Below are 21,883 nucleotides of genomic sequence, written 5' to 3' on the forward strand. Positions count from 1 at the left end.
TTACCATGTGTAGCGGGGTTGATGTTGGCCATCAGCCAAGCACCCACACAGCCGCTTGCTTGCCCTCCTCTCCCACACCCAGAGGAGAGAGTAGGAACAGCAAAAGCAAGAAAATTCGTTCAGTCTAAAGACAGTTGAATATGTGGAGAGGAAAGAAAAACAAGCGATGCAAAGGAAATCACTCAGTACCTCCAACAAGCAGACCAATGACCGGCGAAGTCTCTGAGCAACAGCCACATTGGAACATAAATCATCCCCTTCTGCTGCCTGAGTTTTATTGCTCAGCATGTTGTTATGCAGTATGGAAATATCCCTTTGACCAGTTCAGGTCATTTGTCCTGGCTATATCCCATCCCATCTTCCTGTTCACCCCTAGCCTGTTTGCTGGAGTGATAGAAAAAGAGCCTTAACGCTGCAAGCACTAACCAGCAGCAGCCAAAACATTGGTGTCTTGTCCACACTCTTCTAGTCACAAATCCAAAATTCAGCTCCGTACAGGGTGCTGTGGAGAAAGCTGACTCCATCCCAGCCAGACCGTGGTTTTGACATGTCCCAAATCATCAGAGTAATAGATTTCTCCCAAATAAATACATTATGTATGGTCTAGAGTTCCTCTGTGTGTGTATTTCGGTTTGATATGCTGATGTCTTTTAAAGAAACCACTTTTGTGGTTTAGTGTCGATGAATGTACAGAATATGATAGATTTGTGATCAGAAAACTTGCTTACAGCTAGTACAGCTTTGCAACGTGATTTTTCAATGCTTAACAGCTCTTTAGAGTACTTAATTTTTTAAATATTACATACATTAATTAAAAATTTTGGCTCAGTCTGTGTTAGAGATTGAATCATTACAAAGCTGGCATAGCACACAGGCCATCAAGACTGGCTTTACAAGTGCTGTCTTCAAATTTCCCTGGCTGCTGCTAATACCAGTTTCTCTCTTTTCTGCAATTGTACATCTCTTCCTGTAATTTCACCGACTGAAAATAGAGTGGTGTTAATAAAAAAATCTTGAGGCTATCATGTATTTTTATTGACAACAAAAAAAGACAGGTCCTGGTCATTTGGAAAAGGGTGACAACTTACTCCTCTCGGTGCCAGAGAGCTGAAATCTTAGTGAGTTTTTCAAAGTGTAAAGTTTAATTTTAGTAACAGGCAGAGACTTTGATCAATTCTAATTTTCATCTCACGATCTACCCAGTGCATCAAACTTCCTTATAATTTCAGTAATTCTATTTCAGTTTTTAGGAATGATCTAGTACATGTAGGTCAAAAAGTCTGATAAGATGATAATATTTCAATAAAGTTTTAAAACAATTGCTTCTGAGCTGTCAAAAACTTGTCTTGAATTCAAAGAGAAAGTGCTGTGGCTTATGATCTACAGTACTCATGTATTTGGGAAAAGGAAGTTTGTTTTTCACATAAAAACTGTTACACAGAAACCGTAGAGAAAAGACCATAGTTATTGTTCCATTGTTCAGACTGTTTCTTCTATTATACAGGTGAGTAGCTTAGCAGGAGTTAGTTTGAGAAATAGGTCATAGATTTTTTTTTATCTCCTCTTCTTCGTTTTCTTTGTGTAGGTATTTAGAACAGGACCTTAATTTAACTGCTTTTGAAAATCCCTGTGTATTTTTCTTTATAGAAAAAAAATGGTTTAGATGGTTGATATAATTTATAGATAAAATTTGAAGTTATTATATTTGCATAAACAAAATCAAAGTTTTTTGATTCTCTTAGTTGTTTCTCAGTGTATGTGGGATTTTAAAAAAAGTATTAAAAGCTTACAGAAAATGCAGAGCTTCACTTGAGGTGTTTTCCTGTAACTGACTACATTGGCACAAATAGGTGAAATTTTATACATCAGTGGTTTTGAATTAAATGAGAGATACATCAAGTGTGTAATTAGAATTAAATAAATTGGCATACATATATTACTACTTCCTGTAGCCATCGGAATATTGCCAGCTGAAGTGCTTTTTGGTTGTCGTGTGAACATATATTGTACATTCTCTGACTAAAGTTTCTTTGAATATTTTACAAACCAAGGCAGCATTGGTTTTACTTCTGTATTGTTACAGAGCTCGGTATGTGAGTGCCCTTAGTATCTCGGGCTCTTGTGGTTTTATGCAACACAAACGGGGGAATTGGAAAGAAAGCCCTTTTGCTGCAGAACTTGCAGATTGGTTTACCATCCAGTGTACTGGCCTTGCTGGTTTACCGTCCAGTGTACTGGCCTTGCGTGCAGCAGCTGACCAGGCTCCCAACAGGTCATCAGAAGGCTTGAGAAGCAGACAGCTGGGAAGGCAGCCACAGGCTGAACTGTACCGACGGAAAAATACATTCCCGAGCTTTGGCATCCGAGTCTGCCACTGCCCAAAATATCTGTGAACGGTCTGTTCTGAAACACTTTAGGGAGAAAAGGTTAAAAAGAAGCACAATATTAGTGCTACCAACATACCAACAGGAGGAAGCCGTGCCAAGGTAGTGCTGGATTTATCCTCTGGCCAGTTTTCTTTCTAGATGCAGTGTGGTAGAATGCCAGAGTCAGAGTTGCAGACTGTTTCATTTACACCATACAGAAGTTGCAGAGAAGGGATTGCTGGGCAAACATCCACTATCAAAAAAGTTTTGGTCATCTGTTACTGAAACACAAATAGTTCAGGTTTTTGTTTGTGCATTGTTGGGGAAAGTTCATGGGTCCTATTAAAGCACAGTAGTTGTATTAAAGTTGGTATCTTCAAACAGGAGTGAGAAACCACTATTGCTTTAGCATCTAGGGATAGAAGAGTACTAGAATTGTTAATGCTGGAACAAGGATATTATCCTATTAGAAACACTTGTTTGAAGTGGATGTTTTTACTTGTTTTTTTTCTTAGCAGTCTTACACTCCTTAGTTATTGTAATTTAACCTACAAAACTTGCTGAAGTTAAATAGAATGCGGGAAGAACATGTTCTTAATTAGCATTTAGCAGCTGGGGAAGGGTGGTAGGGGAAAAAAGACACTTTGTAGAATCTATCTGTTACTATGTTCTTAGTCTTTGAAATATAAAAGCTTTTTTTTTAAATGTTTTAAAGCTTAAGAAAAAGATAGTGTTTAATAGATGAAGGTAGAAAGGAAATGTGAAATGTCATGGAGTGTTCAAGAGCCAGTTGGCATTTTTTTGGTGCAGTGCTGAAATGAAGAAGCCAAACCATACTGATACCGCACTTTGCACTCATTAAAGTAGAAGTAAGCAGCTGTTACGTAGCTCAGTGTTAAACACAGGAGTGCAAGGGTCATACCAGTAAAAGCAAAAAATTAACTTCCCATGTTATGTTGGAGAATTTTTGCATGTGCTGTTCTCAAATGAAGACTTGACCTGAAATATAGTGTTTGCTGATTCTGAGATAATTGTCACACTTTGCTGCATTGCCTCCGAAGGTACAATTCTGAGTAACTGGCTCCCCCGCCACCCTCCCGAACCCCACTTTGTTAAATTTACCAATGGAAGGAAACTTTTATCTAGATTCTGTGGTCAGCTGAACAGCATTGCTTTCTCGACTTGAAGTCAGAAACAGTAAGAAAACTGCAGATGGGTTTCAGTATTTTTGATATCAAAGAAAATGGCATGACCAAAAATATTTCTCTAAATTGCAGGCGTATGTAGTTTGAAGACACTTGAAATCAAAAATGTAAATTTCCATTTGATTTGAACCTTTATCAGAGTGCTTGTAATATTTAGGCAGGACAGTGTGTTAATAAAACACAGTAAAATAATAGAAAAATCACTCAAGCTTGAAGATAAATAGATGATTCTTAAGGTGCTTGGGTATAATTAATAAAAGTAAGACACCAGTAATACACAAATGGGCTGACCACTTTCAGGATCTTTTTGTAAATATGTTTTTTCGCTTGTAGAGACAGTAGCAGGCCACAGCAGCCAAGTGACTGCCCTGATATTGTCTGTTCTTGGTCACAGTATAATGTACCTTGGAAAAGAGTAAGAAGGAAATTGCAGTCTTCTATAGTTGCAGAATTACTTCGCTAAGATGCAGATGTTCAGAACTACTGATTATTAATGAATACTTATTCCAAGGAGTAGGAGTGGACATAGTTCTATATTGCCATTTATAAACATGCCTGCACAGCACCATTCTAATGCTGGTGCGTTTACCTTGCAAGGGACTTGTGTGCTGGGAAAGGGCATTCATTATCTCTGTTCTACGAACATAGGTTCTAGAGATGGGGTTTCATTCCACTGTGGTGTTTTCGGGGAAAAGCAGCCCAAAGGTTAGTTTAGTTACCATGTGAAACATTGCTGAGAGGTTGCCACATCCTCCCTTTCTTCCCCTCTTCTCCTTGTGAAGACTTCTTAGGCTGCCTTTGCCTTTTCCTCCAATTACGTGGTCTGGCAGATCAAGCAGAACTGCTTTCCCATCTTCATCAAGTTGCACAAAATAGTCTTAATGCCGTAAAAAAAAAAATGGCCATTCAAAATGAATATGGCATTTGCCATCTACTTCACCAGTGCTGTTTGTTTCCTCTGGTTGCCCTCACATGACAAGCTGTGGTGATACAATACCTTCCTGCTTCCGGTTTCTCCATACATAATTTTCCTTTTATTTTATTTTTTTTATAATTTTTTTATAAATTTTTATTTTCCTATTTATTTTATTTATGATTTCATGACATGAATTTTTAATTTATTCATGATTTCATGACAACAAAAAAAGCTCATTCTGTATGCCCCGTCAGCAATGAGAAGGAGCACACCTGTACGTGATTTAATACTGAAGGATCTAGTAGCATAATGTGTGATAAAATTCCTGATCTTGAATGACACCTTCAACTGTATTGTGTAGCACTATGCTGAGTAGTACTATAGAGCGCAGAACAAAACCTACGGATTTGTTTTCATAAATTCTGGGACTGGCAGTTTTTAATAACTGCATTCAGGTGCCTCTCCAAATTGTGCATCTAGGCATTATCACAACATATTAAAGTAATTGCTTAACCGACAAAGTTTTGTATCCACTTCTGTTTAAACTTTGGAGGACAGAGTAGAGGTTATGTCCCTTCCTACTGCTGGCCTTCAGGAGTTAGCCAAATGTGTGCAAACATTTGTAATCTCTCACCCAAGAGCAGAATAAATTCGCTGAGATAATTCTGTAGTCAGTATGCCTGCAGTAGCTGTTAGTATTTGCTTAGATTTTATAGTATGGCAGCTAGAAATGGGAGTATGTAACTAACAAATCAATTGCAAAGCAGCAGCCTGTACCAGCTGTAAATAATGATAGGCATAAAATGCAGCATTAGCATTAGCAGCTTGTTTTTTGTAAAATGTTTATTCAAGTATACTATCCAGATTTTGTAATTCAGTAAAGCTTAAAAAATATTTACATTGGCCCTTCTGACTTCTCAGGTTTCTTGTGTTTATTTCAGTGTGTGTATGGTTAAAACAAAACTGCAAATATGATTTGAAAATACTCTTATTCTGTTAAATTATATAATGGATAAGGCAGTGTTTTGAAAGCTACCCCTGCTGTGCATATAGAATATCCTCCTTCACTGGGGACTTGAAGTGGAGAATTCTAGTGGGATATATTACAAGCTATTACTATTAAGGACATGAATTTGACAAGGTAATATACAGTAATGACAGAAAAATGGGTAGGAAATTTACTTTCAAGTTTCCAGGTATAAACGAATGAATGTACATCAGTGTTGCCTGTTGTTATTAAGGTCTGTAACAGAAAACTTCCAAATCAATACAGATAACTTAAATAGATTAATTAAAAATTAGAACTTGAAAATTGTTGGGTTTTTTTTTTTCTGATGTTAACATTTTAAGGTATATCAGGATACGTCTAACCATTTATGCCGTGTTGTGACAGATTCTTACTAAAAAGTGGGGTTCAGGTGCTCACTGCTCCACTAAGGAGCAGCAAGATTTCTTTTGTTTGTCAGTAGTCTCAGGAAATAATTTCTTCCTCCCCTGATGAAAGCAATTGAAAGTTGGCTGAATTGCTCCAATATCTCAAAGACTTGCATAACCTTTGATATTGAATCCTTTTTTGTCTATCAGATCATTAGGATCTATATCACTAGAAAAAAAAAAAAGGATATAATTGTTTTCACTCATTGATTGTGGCTGCTGCCCTTGTGTCAGTATAGATCGGTAGGGTAATACCGAAAGTGGAACGTGTGAACTACTGATTTCTTAACGAGCATTATTACTTCAGTTACTTACATTTATCTGGGTACTTGACTGTGTGTGCTGCTGATGCAATCAGAAGTTTCAAATAGCTAAATCTGCTGACATTGTAAGTAGATCTCTGAAAAAGGTTGTATAAAGGAGTTGCTAATGCAGTTCTTATAAAAATCACTATAAAAATGTGTGGGAGTTAAAACTGTCAGATTAGGGTTCACTTGGTTCTAAAGTATTTTGGAAGTATGCTGAAGCAGTTCATGTGATGATAAAGTATTGATAGGTAGGGCATTCTGCTGCGACAATCAAATCCTGTTGGACTCAGTTGTCTGAGGAAATTTTTTACAGATGGAAACATATACCGTATACATCTTCCATAACATGTATATATAAAAACATATATAACATATACATCTTTTGGTGTATGATGTATATATACCAAAAGATGAGCCTGCGTTTTTTTGATGTTTCAAGAAATAAGGTTCTGGTAAACAAGAAATCTTGCTACTGATGTTCTTATTTGGTAAAGTTTTATAACCTCATGTAAGAATAGGTGAAAATAAAAAGTCCATTTTGGCCCTGCAGCCAAGGAAATCCTAGAACTTGCAGCTTGTTGCCAGAAGAGGTAATGACTGTTGACTTTGCCAAAATCAGAAAGCAATTAAAAATAACTTTTTTTCCTAGATTTTCAGAGCATGATGTCCTCAGTTGCAAATTAATTTTAAAGGGAAGAAATAAATGCTACTTTTTGATATTTGGAAAGTAAAATTGAGAGAGCATTTCATAGTGTTGTGGTGGGAGTTTTGGTTTCAGCTTTTATTTTTTAGAAGCACTGGACACTTAAGGCTTCTATACACACTCGTGTGCACAAGAATAGATAGAAATTAATAGAAAATATGTAAAAGGTATAGAAATATGTAAAAGCTATAGTCCATATAATGACTGTTACTAGCTGAGAAGAATCTAATGTTTGGAGTGAGGGCCCCCCCCCCACCCCCCAGATTAAAGTCAGGAATAATAATGCTTGATTATTTGTTAAGGGACTCATGCTGGACTGTTGAAGATGTCTAGAAACAAAACAGAACATGTAATTGGTTTTAATGTGTCTTGTTACCTATAAACAGTGATCAAACCTCAGATGTACCATTTTCTGCCTTGAGTAAGTAGCACTAGCTCTTAAACGCATAGAGCTAATTTATTCTGCAAACCAAATCAGATCATTAGTTTTCAATATTTTCATTCTTAGCTGACTACAATTCTGTAAAACTCAAAATACGCCCATGATAGCAGCACAGCAGTAAGACAAAACATGCTTTAAAAACTGCATTTGCAAATTAGAAATTCTAGTGTAAAATTGCAATTGCATGTCTGACATTTTTGAAAACTGCATTAACTTCATCCTAAAAATACCCCACACCAAAACTATGAGATGTAAGCCATCGCAGCATAGTGTCTTTCTGAGATTTCTATAATCCAGAGAAACTTGTGATATTCCATAATCAGTTCTACAGCCCAGGGGGAATGGGATATGCTTTATTTATAGGATGATATACCATGAGGATATTCTGGGGCTGATGAGAGATTTCTGATTACCATCTGCTGCAGCTACTCCAGTTTCAGAGTGGATTAACTATGTATACGGAAACCGTCAGATCCTAAATCCAGCTGTAGGCTGTTTATCAGTAGTGGTAGACTTTGTGAAACCTCCTTGGGTAGAATGTCTGAGCCCTTGTGTACTGCAAAAGAAACCAGTCAAACCACAGATTTTTCTTCATTAAAAGCTACTTTTCCATTTTGGAAAAGATGAAATTAGAAATGGAATCCCTTGGCTCTAAAGGTGAGACAGTGGCCAAAATGGCTTGGTACAGGTTTGCCAAATCAGCAGCTACGGTGTTGCTGTCTGAAGGAGCTGAAGATGAGGGTAGGATGTACTTTTGTTTGAAATTTGGAATTTGAATCTAAGACATGATTAAATGCAGATCTTAAGATTCTTAAACACCAGACTTCTGTGCATCTTTCTGGATAGGAGCACAAGGTGTTTTATGGGTAATAAAAAAAAAAAAGAGGCTTTACAATAATAATTGTGAAGTCTGATACCTATCTTTAGAAAACTAATGACGGGAGAACTTCATAATTACTGTTGTAAAGACTTATTCTTGAAGAGGCAGCTGTATAGATAGCTATAGTATAGATATGCCAACTGGGTGATGGGTTTTGATGAGCAGCTTAATTTTGCCCAGTTTTTCTAGTGAGAAATACTAATTTGAGCCTCCCTCTTTCTCACATCAATTTCTAGGAAATATACTGCAATAAAATGTTGTTAGCGGATGACTGTCTCCTTTTTCAAATTTAAGATAGACAAATACATTTAAAAGCTATGAGTAGGGGACTGTAAGAGGGAAAGACAGACAACTAGGTGAATATTTAAAGTATTTACATAATCTGTGTGTTCTTAGGGAAGTTACAATATAGACTATCTGTTTTTGAAGGAAGAAAACTAATTACATCAATAAGGATGAAAAACCTTTTTTAAAAGAATGCAAAGACCTTATGTAACTTTTGTTGTGCTTCGGTTGTCGGACTGTTGTAATTTTCCTGCTTGACAGTCTTGTATGGGAATTTGTTTTTAGGGAAGCTTTTTACTATTGATAAGATAGCAATGTAACTGAGATACTAGTGAAGCTATGTATTTTTTTAATGAACCGTAGTTCATAACTGTAGCTGAACCGAAGTAGTTTCTTGCTTGAATAGATTTTGCCATCCTGCAGTCTGCTGCCTGTGTCCTTACTAACTCCTGATGCCTGGTTACTCTGTTAGTAGAACCCTACAGCCTGGAAAGGGAGCAGGGAAGCATCTTCCTTATTCTTAAAACAGCTGCAACAGGAAAGAGAATAAACTATGTTTAAACTCTTTTTGGCCAAGTGCTTTTCCAAGCTAATTGTAGTAAACATGTTTTGTAAAGGCTGTAAAATTAAAATACATGTTTTGAGGGCTGTCTTTTTTTTGTATTTTTTATTGCAGTGGTTGATTAATCAATGTTTGTGGTACGATCAATGGCCTTATGAGTGGTAGTTAGAGGCTCTTGTGGTTGAGGACTTGGCAACTACTTCTAAATGAAAAACACTGGCTAGTTTTTGCAAAATGGGTGGTAATCTTTCTGACAAGCTAAAGTAGCATTAGTGGAGGAAGAAACATTTTTGCTGTTGACTAAAGAACTTGCTTTCTAACCTCATGTCACTGATTTAGTAAAAAGTTCTTTTCACTCTTTCTTGTCCTCGTAGTTGCCTAGGAGCAATTGGTTTACAATATTGGAAAGTACAGAATGGTAGATTTTCACAAATCAGACGGTACTGGGTTCAAGAAAAGATGAATATTTTTGGCTTCTTCCAGCATTGTGGTTGTTGTTGGGATGCATACTATACTATGAAGATTTCTGTAGCTTCTGCAAGGAAAAAAAGATTACTCATGAAATAAAACTCGTAGATAATAAAGTAGATTTCCTATGAAGTTATATGAGGATGACCATGGAGACTGTGAACAACGGGTTCACCAGCTAAATTTAAAAAAATGGCCAGAACAAGCTAGTTCTAGTGTAATTTTAAGGCTGTTGAGTCAAATTCTGCTTAGTTGCACTGCACTGAAAATCCAGAACGTTTGATTTTAACTTTTGATATGAAAGCAAAACAACAAACATCTAGTAGTTAGAGAGTGGTTAAGCAAATAAATAGTTTCTGTTGGAATTAGAGACAGGGTGGAATATAAATGCCAGCAATTTTGGAACCAAAAGTTCTTATTCAAAAATTGTTAGAAATTGTAAATTTTTTTTTAAAAACTTCAGTTTTTGCTTGGAATAGTTTCATGTGCTTTGCAGTAACTCCTAGAAGACCTCAGATGGGGTTTCATTTTGCAGATTGCTAGCACTTCCATGAGAAATTTAGTTGAAGGCAAATAATATATGCAGTAAGAAAGAAGTAATAGATAATTCAGTTTGAATCGTATCTGAAAATGTGGTAATACATTTTATTATAAATGCAACCTTTATTTGCCTTGTAACTGGTAATTTTTCCCCACATATAATCATTCTTACAAAAGGAATCCTTTCTTACTCCACTGTAGTTTCTGCTTATTTGTGGATGTTGACTTTACAGGATTAGAATCAGTTGCAAAGATTGGTTGCAGGGCAGACATGATCTTCACATTAAATAGTTTTGTCATTGTTTGTTTTATGTGAACTAGGTTAACTTATTTTTAATCATCACTGATTTCCTTTTTGCCTGTCTTTACAGACCAAGTTCTTTGAGGTTGAACTTAAGAGAATCATGTGTTAACCAAGTTCACATACAGAATTCAAAAATTATTTATGTCACGTAAGTTCCAGATCAGTCACTTATGTTCATGTCTGTGTATACTCTATGGCTTTCTAAATGCAACCCCTTCTAGAGGATGTTAGAATACAATTGTGATTCTCAAGTAGATGGATCAAAATATCTCTCCCTCTTCCCAGTCAGAATATATAGCTAATACCCTTGCAAATGTTTGTTCCAAAAGTACACGACATTGGGATTATTCTGCTGCTCACTTTATAGTAATTAAATATGCCTACAGATATTTACGTTGAAAAGTGAAGATGTAGCCCTCTTGGGGGGAACGGTGAAAAATTAGAGAATGTTGGGAATGTCACTTTATACAACAACAGAGTTTCTGCTTCCAGTCTATAGCTATGATCACTTGACTTTATGTTTAGAAATGCCTGGAAAAGTTTTCTGACTCTTACTCTTGTGTGTTAGTGGGAACAATATTGCGTATCTTTGTTATTATAAAATGTACAGAATATATTGTACAGATGTAAAGACGTAGAGAATGTATTGGGTAATACTTTGAGCCCAATCTAAATAAACATTTGCAATTCAATTTTATTTTTTCATTCCTTTTCGGTATATTTCACTGAGCTTTCAGAATTAATACAACTATTCTGTTTCTTTCCCATTTATCTGGTACTCTGATACTATGTGCATCATTTGGGCCTCAGATGTTGTAGGTGGACCTTATAATTCAAATAGCATTTTTAATTGGAATGAAAAATACTGTGTTTCTAGAAATTCTTGTAAACTGTTTTTCACAGAGCTTCCATCTATAAATTATTGAATGCACTCAAACTGCCCAGAATCTGCCGATCTGGGTAATTCTTGGTAATTGTAAAGCACTGAAAAATCTGCTTGAAGTGTGTTTTGATTAAGTTTTGAAAGCCTGTTGCTCTGAAGTCAGGGCACTACTGCATGTGACAAAATGTATGCAAACATTCTATAAAATCCTGATGCAATCATATTCGTATCATTAATGCTAATGAGAAGAAAGCACATAGTACAGGAGACATAATACAGGTGGCAATACTTGGAAGGATGCAGTGTCTTGTGCTTCTCTTCGAAGTAGAAACCATGTGAGGCTGGAATATAGCTATTCCCTATTTTTTTTTTTTTTTTTGTGTGTGTGTTTACATGTATGTACATGTACAGACCCCAAAGCCCCGTAATTTCTCTCTCCTCCCAGGCAGAATCATGGCGATTTTGTTACATTGTTTTATTCATTTAGCATAGAGCATGGTCTGCTATGCTTGAGGGTCATGGTTTGGTCCTGGTGTAAAAACAGGTCTTTTTAAGAAAATTGAACCTGTACTGTGAAGTGTTTTTAAGTCTAAGAAATAAGATGTGAATAAAAGATTATTTTAATACTGAAAATGAAAATACAGGAAAACCAGATTAGTTTGCCCTTTTTTTTTAACTTTTAAAAAGCATATTACTTCTTTCTGAATTAATGGAAAAACTTGCAAAGAATCTTCACTTTTTTGTATCAGTTTTTAATTTTTAATATTGCATTTTTAAAAAAATATCAGTTATTTGAGACTGTGATGATGATTTTGTTCTCTGGTACTGCTGTGCTGAAGAGGAATACGGTTAGCTATTTTGAAAGTTGTTCCAGAGCTGTGCTTTCCCCTGTCTGCAGCCCTGAGCTTGGAGAATGATGCCAAAACTCTTACTGACCATCTCAGTGTGTTTTGTGGAAAGTTTTTATAATTAAAAAAACTCCACTGGATTTCTCTACTCATCTGACGGCATTTTCTACAAATGAGCTTTTCCTTTATGCTACAGGCTTGCTTGGCTAGTCTCCTTCCAAAACCAAGGCATAATAAAGGGGAGATACTGTCAATATTGCTGGTTTAAGGTCTTAGCAAAGGCTTGTAAATGAAACTAAATACAAAGCTGTGATTCTTTCAGAGAATAGTGCAAGTTAGTTTGAAACGTTAAGAGTAGCTATAGTGAAGTAAAGAAATTAGGAAGTTTTGTGTGGCAGTGTGACTTACTACTAAAATATTTTTGATAAAACCCTGGGTGTTTTCTCATTTACTGTGTTTTCTCCAAGTCTGTAGTCTTTTTTTCCTCCTATAAAAGCTATTAACTGGTTTTTATAAAAAGAGGATTGGCAGGATACCAATCTTTTGTATGTGCTTCCTGTCTGGACTGTTCAGACAATGGAAAAATACTTGATTTGTAAGATTCTAAGATGCTAAAATAAACCCTTAAGAAGATTTTTTTTGTTTTCCAAGAGGCAAATGATAATTGCTATGTCTTTCCCATATAATGTGTTTTCCCTTTAATGATTGGGAGATCCAGACAGATCACACCTCCTCACTTACCTGGAAAAAAAAAAAAGCTGAAAGACAGTGAAGTGTATAATAAACTAGTAACCTTGATACCAGAGTTTAATCCAAAGATTTCCATATGTATTTATAAAAGTTAGATTATAATTCTATGAGAATATAATTTTTCCAGCCAAGTTTCCTGAGGAAGTAAGTTATTCCATCTGCCTGCCACCAGTTAATTTCTACTGAATAAGAGTAAAGGATAGAGGTCTCTGATATAATTCATAATTAAGTTTTTGTAAATTTCACGAACGCTGTCAGCTGGGCAGAGAAAATAGGTACTGTTTATTTTTCATTACAGTAACTCGGGGAAAGTGGTGTCGCTGCCTGTTCCTTTAGTAGTGGCTTACTGAGCAGGCAGCATGCCCGTGTTGCCCGGCCTTTCAGCACGGGTGTCGTTCCAAATGAGCTGCAACATACGCTGTCCCTCGGCTGTCCTGCGAGCCGTGTAAGCATGCACGAGAGGGAAGGATCCGGATTCACGTGAGGAGGGTAGGAGCATTGCTGGCGTTGGGAGCGAACCATTAAAGATGGGAAGAAGTAACGGAGAGGCTGTGCGTGATTGGGAAGATGAGGGGTGTGACGGAAAATGAGACTATACTGTAGCAGTTAGGGGATCTGGCAGTGGAGAGGACATGGCTTCAGGCTGTGTGCAGGTCAGGTTGAGAATGACTGTTTTGCTCCCTGTGTCAGCCTTGTTAAGAGGAGGTCTCTGAACCACCTTCTGGGCTTGGGCTGTCTTCTACTGCTGCACCAGCTGTACTGGTGTGGTGTGGTGCAGTGGGTTGGGTTCATGCATGGCACATTCCGTTTTAACAAATTGTTGTTTCTTGAAACTTGCGTAGTTTCAGTTAGTTGATGGTGACCTCAGAGGTTGCCCCGGTAACTGGTGTCCCAGGGGACCTCTGTAAATATACATTAAAAGTGGCCTAAAGTCTACGTGCCAGTGCAATGTCTAAAAATATTGAGTAACTGTGTTTATATTTAAAACTGTTTATATTAAGGTGGTTTTAGCAGAAGTCCTGCCCAAATATAAAATTCAGAAGAACCTTTAAGATAGCATGCGCTTTGAAATTACGTGGTTGAAAATTCCTAAAAGACATCAGCGAGCACTTTCCCAAAATATAAGCAGTTATTCGATGATGCTTTCTACTTTTACCATGATGACATAATTAATGAATAAAGTTCATTTAGTAAGAATTATATTTAGTCATTAGAAAAATGACTTCTGCCTTCATACAACGTAAAAGGAAGAGGTGTGGATCTCTAACTAGGAGACACAAACGATACTGCTGTAGGTGGTTCTTTTAGAAAAGCTTCGGTGGAAAACAATTACGCAGTGGTGAGATGTTCAACTGAACAAGTCTCTCCATGTCTTAATTATCCAGAATTCAAGTACATTATATAATGGTCAAATTCATTAATAAAATCAGTGAATTCACATATAATAAATGATAAAATTAATTAACTTGCAAAACTGTTTCTTTCCCCTATGGAAAATCCATATGGATTAGTATTACCAATTGATCATTTGATAGTTTAGTAGAGTTTTGGTAAATACAACTTCTAGTAAAGGAATAATTTTCTTCATTGTATGTGTTTCCTTTCTTTTCCTCCCTTTTGGTTGTGAACCCTGAACAGGATGCGGCTTTGTCATGTTGGCACCTTGCATATGTTTATGCAGTCCATAGGAAGGATGAGCTGCATCACCACTAGCTTTTATTTGGAAGATGCATAGTATTGCACAAATCATAGAATGCCTATTCTCTTGTAGTTACCTTGGCTTCTGAAACGCTTTTTCTTTCGTTTTGTGGATTTTCATGACGAGGTATAAATAGAAATTGCAGAAAGCCGTCTAGTTGATGCTGTTTAAGAAAAAGTGGGACTTGTGAATCCTTATTTAAATCTTGACATGTGGTACATATTTAAATTTAGTAGCCGTACAGCTTGGTTTCAAAACATGCCTCAATGGAATTTTCCTAGTAAAACAAGAATTCAGACCAGTGTCATGAAGACTTCTTGAGTCTACTGTAGTTTTACTAAATTAAGAAAATCAGAAATGTATACACTGGTGACACAATTATTGGATGGTGAATAATATCAGTGAAGAAGAATGTATTAAAATATCAAAAGCTATAGCACTGTATACAGTTGCTTTGGTTGTGTGTTCTGTGGTAAAGTGAGAGCGGTCCATTCCTGAAGGAAATGCTGATTTATTCTTCAAAGGGAATCAAAGTGATAGTCCTTAAACTGGTTTGTGGTTACAGAAGTAATTTATCTAAATACTTTATTTCAATAAAGAAAAAAAGATTACCGGGTGAACTTCATGACCATATCAAGCAAACGTCAGAAGGTCACAGATTCTATAAATACTGGCCTGCTATGGCAACATACAAATAAACCAAAGAAAAACATATAAAAGTACTACTAATCTCTGTTGCTATGTATTAGGGAGCTGACTGTGAGGTAAAGAATATATGATCGAGCCCAGTGTCTTTTATGCTCCTGAATCTTAGTCTTTTATCATCTTCATGTTCTTTATCGTTCTTTATCTGATGATGGCAAATGAGCCTATCCATTTTCCTCAGACTTTGGACCACATTTCTAACATTTAAAGTCAGTTAAAACAAATTAACGTTACACAGTGAGTCAGCGTTGCAGTCTGAATTTGGAACAAATTCTTGCAAGTTGTTAAAAGTCCTTAGATGAAAAGCACCCAAAAGATTCACTGTTGTTTACTGTTCAGGTTCAGCTGTTCAGTTTGTTTCTGGGACCTGCCAAGGACAGATGTGTGTGCACTCTTACTGTTAGCACTCATTGCCATCCTGTTACTTGTTTTTATGACTTCTCACATGCTGCAGGATTCAGACCTGTGAGAAATCTCAGTTTTTCTTGTGGAATCTTGCACTGCTAGCATGTATGTTGTTCAGTTGTGTCCACGACAGAAGACTGTGTATGGCAGACTTGCAATTCATAAATTTATGTATATACCTAGAGTCTGCTTTTGGATATAGCAATTTACTTTTAATCTCAAGTAGAATTGCAGTCCTGTTACTATACAGCATAGAATTTTAGGAAAGTTGCCCATGTAAACATTTCTTTTTAGCTGCCAATGTCTTATAAATCAGTGAATAATACACTTGTGTGCATCCATAAAATGTATCTATTTTCTCCACATAACATTTTTTCAATCTGGCATATGGGAACAAAACTAGAATCGTAATTCTGTAGCTGTGATGCATTCACAGCAAAGTGCAGTGAACAGCTAAATGGAGTAGAAAATTTTGGATATGTTTTCATGCATCTGGAAATATAATATTGGTGTTATGATACTGCTTCAGTAACAATTTATTAGTTAGGAACTAAAGAAGGATTACAGGCCTCCAAGATTTCCCTAAGGTTGAAGATACTCACATTAACGTAGGTAGTGTTGCTGACGCTGGACTGTTCATTTTGGGGTGCCTGACTTCCAGCACCCCCTTTAAAGGAGTGACTGATTTTTGCTAAGGATCTGGGAAATAGATCACTTACAAAGGTTTGCTGAAAGCACCTGAAAGTTGAGCTCGAAAAATCAAGAGCTGCTCCAGAAAGTTTGGGGATATAAAAACATTTCATAATTTTTTGAACTTTGTGGGTATTTTAACCTTGTTTAGTTTATAGACCCCCACATGTCATAATTTTTGAACTTTGTGGGTATTTTAACCTTGTTTAGTTTATAGACCCCCCGAGTTAATCTAGTAGTCTTGTAACAGGGAAAGTGTCTTAACAGCGCTCTTGCTTTGAGTTACCTTTCATGTGTCACTTAGAAATGATCCGGCGACTCCAAGAAAACCATAGACTATGAGTCATAAATCTTGAAATCATAGAAGATACTATCTTGATATTTTTCAGAATCTTTATAATCACTATTAACAAGCTAAACAGCGAGCTGTGGTATGTATAATATTGTTTTGAAGCATTTTCAACACAAGTTCATTCTCATTAACCAGTGGGTAGGTTGCGCGCTCAAATGGTGTCTTTTCTCCTAATTTGCAGAACTTTGAAAGGTGTGTGACTCAATTGATCATTAGGTGGGCCCAAAGAGCTGCAGTGAATGGAGTTTGCGGAAGACACCAAGTTGGGCCGGTGTATTGATGTGCTTTTGGGTAGAAGGGGTTTACAGAGGGATCTGGACAGGCTGGACTGATGGACTGAGGCCAACTATATGAGGTTCAAGAAGGCAAAGTGCCAGGTCCTCCACCTGGGTCACAACAACCCCACACAATGCTGCAGGCTTGGGGAAGAGTGGCTGGAAAGCTGCCCATCAGAAAAAGACCTGGGGGTGCTGGTCAGCAGCCGGCTGAACACGAGCCAGCAGTGTGCCCAGGTGGCCACAGACGCCAACAGCATCCTGGCTCGTATCAAACAGTGTGGCCAGCAGGACTAGGGCAGTGATCATCCCCCTGTACCCGGCACTGGTGAGGCTGCACCTCAAATTCTGTGTTCAGTTTTGGGTCCCTCACTGTAAGAAAGACATGGAGGTGCTGGAGTGTGTCCGAAGAAGGACGGCAAAGCTGGTGAAGGGTCTGGAGCACAAGTCCTGTGAAGAGCACCTGAGGGAACTGTGTTGTTTAGCCTGGAGAACAGGAGGCTCAGGGGGGGACTTTATCCCTCTGTACAGCTCCCTGAAAGGAGGTTGTAGCGAGGTGGTGTCCATCTCTTCTCCAAGTAACAAGGTATGGGACAAGAAGAAATGGCCTCCAGTTGCACCAGGGGTGGCTTAGATTGGATATTAGGAAAAATTTCTTCACCAAAGGAGCTGTCAAGCATTGGAGCGGGCTGCCCAGGGAAATGGTTGAGTCACCAGCCCTGGAGGTATTTAAAAAAGGTGTAGATGTGGCACTTAGGGACATGGTTTAGTGGTGGACTTGGCAGTCCTGACTTAACAGTTGGAGTTGATGGTCTTAAAGGTCTTTTCCAACCTAAATGAGTCTGTGATTCTATGATTTTTAGAATATACTTGTGTATGTGATTTTGTTAGAATAAAATGCACGGTGTCCTGTAAAGGTATACTATAAAACAAAATACTGTGTTAGCTGCATAAATATTGTGAAGATAAAGAAGTTTCTACACTGTTTATTAGTCAAACTGATAGAACCATAGCTAGTTGCTTTCTCAACATGGTTTCCTAAAGGGAAGGCAGTAATTGGAATGCTAGTGAGAGAAGCAATTTTCTCTGTAAGAGTTAATGTGATGGAAGAGGGGTGTCTTTCCCTCTCCCACCGCTGTATATCCTGTCCTTGAAATTGTAAAGGGTTTTGTTAAGTCTTGGTGAGTTTGATGTATTCAGCTGTTTCATCTCTGAGGCTGATAATGGTGAGTGGGAGAGGCAATTGAGCAAGGAGTTCCTAACAATGGGTAAAGAAGCCATAGACAGCATTGTCACCTTCTTGAGAACTCATGTAGCTGCTAAATTATACTGAAATTTTCGTAGGTTGCAGCCAATATGAACCTTCTGCATAATGAATTTTCATTCCATTTTTTTTTTTTTCACTGAGTACACCACTACCTTTAGGAGCAAAGCTCCTAAAATGGGTAGTGTTTAAAAGCAAGCAAATACACAGAAATGGTTCTTGTGGTAAAAATTATTAAGAGTATACATACCAATGCTTCATTAACTCAACTTTTCTTTTTCCTCATGAAAGACATTTAACTATTTTTGTCCTTTAAGGCACCTATTAATGAAACATGAAAATATTTATACTTTGTCGAGAAGGACCTTGGGGTTCCGGTGAAGGAGAAGCTGCCCACGAGCCAGCAATGCTCCCTTGTGGCAAAAAAGGCCAACAGTATCCTGGGATGCTTTTGGAAGAACGTTGCCTGCAGCTGGAAGGAGGTGATTCACCCCCTTTACTCAGTGCTCCTGAGGCCATATCTGTAAAGAGAGGTAGTTCAGCTGTGTAGGTCTGAGCATTGTGTATCAGTTTAATTTATGCAAAGCCAGGATGAAAAAAATGAAGGGGAAAAATTATTCTTTGGGCTAAAATTTTACTTGCCTCTGGGAGATGTTGTGGAAAGAGGCAAGATCTTTTCTTTACTTTGGACTCAGTTTCTGCCACAAGGTTAGTGACGTGCACTCTAGCAGCGTTGTGTCTTCTTGGTTGACTTGAAGATCTAAGGAACTCTTGATCTATGCTTTTTATTATAATCTGAATTTTATTGATTTTTTTTTTTTCCCCTGGCTTCTTGGTTTTGGAAAACTTGTGAGGTCTAGTTGTCCTTAATCTCTGCTTTTGTCAGATTTAGCTGAAATCAAGAAATAAATTCTAAAGTTAGGAGGAGGGACACATTCAGGCGCGCACATAGACAATGTGATCCTTAGGATTATTTTCCTAGGAAACCATCTAAACCATAATATATGGTTCACTGGTAGTCCTGGAAACAGCCTGCTTCTCTCTCAATCACTTTTATCATCATGAAGCTTACTCTGCCATGATTTCCTTCTCATAAATCTGTAGCTTGCTTTTAGGAAACAGCTTTTATTGTAACTAAATGCCATTGTGAGAAGTATGCAAATACTGTGGTAGGGAAAACGAGTTAAAGGTTCTATGTAAACTGGGATATGTTCCTGCCATATTTGAGTGCAGATCATTGAACAGAGGTTTCTGAAGGTTGAGCTCCTTAATGTTCTGGAAATAATATTGTGCTGGATGGGACCTGCAGGATATGAAGGGTATTTAAGCAAAAGGTATTTAGAGTAAATTACTGAGCCCCAAATAAATCCTTTATGATATAGTGCATACAACTGCAACATTCTTAAAAAATGCTGAAGTAAATAATCTGGTGCAGAAAGCTGGGACCAAATTGTTGTTGATTTTCCAAATTTGTGAAATTTGTATACTCCTCTATTGTGAAGTTATTTTGTTTCCTATTACTGCAGGTTCAAATAGCTAACTTATACTTTGGCAAATGATTGAAATAGAGTTGCAGCATAGAGCAAGTTACTGATAGAAGATTCCAACGTATCTTGAATGAGAAGTTACCAACCATCAGTGAAATAGTTATACCACTTACTGTTTTTTCTTTCCTTCTAAACTATGCTGACAGTTAAAATCCAGTGTTAAAAATTGTCCAGCAACAAGTTACTACAGATACGAACAGACAGTTCTGTTAATATTGCCAGACTGCTTTTGCTGTGTTCAGTTAACTTTGTACCTCAGCGAATTGGTTGATTTATAACATTTTCAATTATAGTGTGAAATTTTTAGTTCAGAATGAGAAGTGGTTAATAGATGATGAATTCTATATTCAAATGTATAAATATGCAAGGTGCAGTATTTAAATAGTTCAATATTTTTTTAACTTTTTAGTTAACCATTGCATCACATTAATTCTGCATATTATTTTCCCTTACATGTATTTTTTATACTCTGTCTTATTACAGAAATCTAAATCTTCTAAAGCAGCATTCCACTAATGGTGCATCTCCTTCCTCTCAGTTTTTATGCTTCCCTTTGGCTCTGTCATTTCAGACTTAAATTTCTGTTGAGTCTGACAGGGCAAGTCATATTGCATCATGAATTCACCAAAATGTGTGGAAATCTGGGTAAAGTTGGTTAAAGGTGTGCTTTTAAAATGTTTTACATACAACCTATTTTTAAAGGAAAATAAAAAAAAAAGCAGAGCGTGTTTAATGTCAGTGCTTTTCATTTTTTCTAATCTAATAATTCCTTTGGCTTTGTAAGAAGTTAGAAGATGTACTATTTTAGTCTGTGTATGAGTTAAACTATTCTGAGAGTTGTTAATATACAAAATGTGGTTCCTTCATTTTTTTTTTATTATAGCACTTGAATGCTTGCCTTTATTCCCAGGGTTCGAAAGTATTAATACTGAAAGCTTGTCTGCTTTTTACTAGATTTATTGGTATAAGTGACATGAAGGGCAGCTCTATTTTTAGGGACTACGCAGATTCCAAGAGCAGGCTTCTTTTGGTGGTGTATAACTACTGAAAGGAGTAAGCTAGGTAACCAGGAGATGCATTTGCAGATACTAGTTTTGTCCAACCTTTCTTGTACACTGATGTAATTTAAAAATGGGATTTTCATTACATTACTGTCCACTGTACAGGCAAACTTTAAAATATAATCTAAATATACTCTCCAGCACATATAGATTAGACTATCTGCATATGCTTTATGTACAAAAGTGGTTACTCTGATTTATTTTCAGCTCTGATTAACAGTATTAGGAAAAGAAAACGTATTTTGCCCAAATGTTTCTGTGTTGAAGATGAATGTTTAAATGATTTTGAAATAATGAAATGCGAACTATTGAAATATTAAAATGTGTTTGGAAAGTTTTGTTAAATTAGTAATTATAACAAAATAGAAAATAAATGGTTCAGTCTAGGAAGCTGGGAGAGTGAGCAGGATGACTGTAATGGAACAGTTCTACTTTCCATCTCTGCTACGCTGAACAAGAACAAAACTTCTCCTCCTCCTTAATAACTGTGAGGTTGCATCGTAGGTGGCTACAAGGTTGAGATAAGGAAGATTAATACAGTTTCTAAGCATTATCTACACTTCTCTTCAACCTTTCCTTGACCACCCAAGCCATGCTAGTTTTATCCCATTGGTTTAGGCAGATGGGTCTTTGTGGTGGGACACTGGCCTGATTTCCAAGGACAGGGATCTGACTCTTGTGCTGTGAGCAGAATCAGTGCAGGCCCTTGGTTTCAGAGTGAGCAGTCAGTAATTCCCGGTGAAGTAAATAGATGAGAAAATTACATTGCTTCTGTGATTGGTTTTAGGGTTTAGTTGTCATTTTGAGTTAATTTTTGTGGTCTACAGCGTGACTTTTTGACTTTGTGACGTGTAAGGCACTCAGAAAGCTGCATACAGTGTACTGAGATAGGTACGTGAATATTTTAATGGAAGGTTGGTACTTCCCTGGTACTTCTTAGAGAGTTTAAAAAAACTGTGTTCCTCCACAGAACACAATTACAATATTACCT

General features: G+C 37.0%; 1 protein-coding gene across 7 annotated transcripts in view; it reads left to right on the plus strand.

Annotated features, from left to right (window-relative positions):
* Positions 1-21,883, plus strand: part of PLCL2 (phospholipase C like 2) — a 103,928-nt gene that overhangs the window by 21,060 nt on the left and 60,985 nt on the right. Inside the window, exon 2 of one of the 7 annotated variants that reach the window (XM_056336136.1) lies at positions 10,481-10,561. The exons of the other annotated variants lie outside the window; for them this stretch is intronic. The gene's annotated coding sequence lies outside the window, so the exon portion shown is untranslated. The remainder of the gene's footprint in view (positions 1-10,480; positions 10,562-21,883) is intronic. 7 annotated transcript variants of the gene reach the window in all.

Source organism: Falco biarmicus, chromosome 4, assembly GCF_023638135.1.
Source record: "Falco biarmicus isolate bFalBia1 chromosome 4, bFalBia1.pri, whole genome shotgun sequence".
NCBI lineage: Eukaryota > Metazoa > Chordata > Aves > Falconiformes > Falconidae > Falco > Falco biarmicus.